The sequence below is a fragment of the Eurypyga helias genome, unplaced genomic scaffold (assembly GCF_000690775.1).
Source record: "Eurypyga helias isolate BGI_N326 unplaced genomic scaffold, ASM69077v1 scaffold4892, whole genome shotgun sequence".
Classification (NCBI taxonomy): domain Eukaryota; kingdom Metazoa; phylum Chordata; class Aves; order Eurypygiformes; family Eurypygidae; genus Eurypyga; species Eurypyga helias.
In genome coordinates this window covers 8,507-9,860 of record NW_010233988.1, presented here as the reverse complement: position 1 = coordinate 9,860, position 1,354 = coordinate 8,507, and the positions used below count along the sequence as shown (strand labels likewise).

At 51.3% G+C, this 1,354-nt stretch overlaps 1 protein-coding gene across 1 annotated transcript in view; it reads right to left on the bottom strand.

Annotated features, from left to right (window-relative positions):
* PODXL (podocalyxin-like) overlaps positions 1-1,354 on the bottom strand; it is a gene marked incomplete at its 5' end in the record, with an annotated part of 10,834 nt that overhangs the window by 1,554 nt on the left and 7,926 nt on the right. The window lies entirely within an intron of this gene.

Below are 1,354 nucleotides of genomic sequence, written 5' to 3'. Positions count from 1 at the left end.
GGGGGGGAAGGGGAGGGTTGGAGAAAAATAAACAAACTTTCAAGTCATTTTTTGAAAAGAAGCAGGAGGAAAACAAAACACAACACCCAAAAACAAATCCAGAAAGGACAAGTGTGTTTGATTTTTTCTTTTTTTTTTCTTTTTTCCTAGAAACCTATCGCAACTCCTTGGAAAAGGCTCTTTTCCTGTGCTCTGAGAAGAGCCGTACCGAGGAGCTGGCATCCCTCACTTCGGTTTTGCTACCTTACCCTGTGTCTGGTGGGTATTTACCTGCAGAGCATCCAGCCAGGGCTGGTGTCTGTTCCTCTGCACCATGTCACTTGAGGGACACGCATCCCTATCACTAAAAATACCCTATTTCTGCCTTTTTTTTTTTTCCTGATCAGTATGGGACAAGAGTTTTATGCTGCTCGCTGTCCGTGCTGGGATGTTTTCCACTGTGACCGGGAAGATTCCAGCTAAGGGATGGCTTGGCTGCGATACCCTGTGAGCTCCAAGGGGACCACATCTGTTGAGGGTCTTGCATCTTCCCCCATTCCCTCCTGAAAGGTCAAGCCTTGTAAAAACAAACCTGAGGGGATTGGCTTTTCTGCCTCCACCTCTGTCAGGCTGCAGACACTGAAAGCAAAGGCTGCTGTATCCCTCCACGCAGCTCCTGGCACGTGGGGCAGAGGTTGGGACCCCCTAGGAAGATTAAGCTGATTCGGGGTGAAACAACTCGAAGCAGGACCCAGGGGTTTGCTTCTCCGGTGGGAGGTTGGTTTACCCTAATTGCATCATTTGGTCTCATTTCCCCCTCACCCCCCTTTCTGCTGCTGTCTTTGCTCTGGAGCAAAATCCTTGGCAAAAGCAGCAGGGGCGGATGCAAACCTCGGGGCGTGGGAACAGCCAGTCCTTGCAGGTGGATGCTACACTAAAACCACCTAGAATTGCTTCCTGAGATAAAAATACTATTTTTTTTTCCATGTCTGTTCTTCCTTAAATGCTGCTGCTCTGAAATTTGGCCCTGGCCCAGCTCTGAATGCTGAGCCGTGCAGCGCACGGCGTTGGTGCCCTCCTCCTGCCGTCCTCCCGCCCTGCAACCAGCCGTGGGCTCCCCACGTCCCTGGGAAGGCATCAGGACAACGCTGGGCTCCCAACCCAGTACCCCTGCTTACAACAGCGTTTTGTGAATTACATTTTTTTTGCAGGGTGGGGGTATGGGTAGGTTTGGAGGGGGTTGTTGGGTTGAGAAAGCCGGTTTTGTCAAATAATGACTGGAGGATGCTGCTTAGCTGCTGTGGGTGGGTGGCAGCAGGGATGGATGCTGCTTGTTGCTCTGCCCTCTCAGCCCCTGTTTTTTATCCTGGCTGCC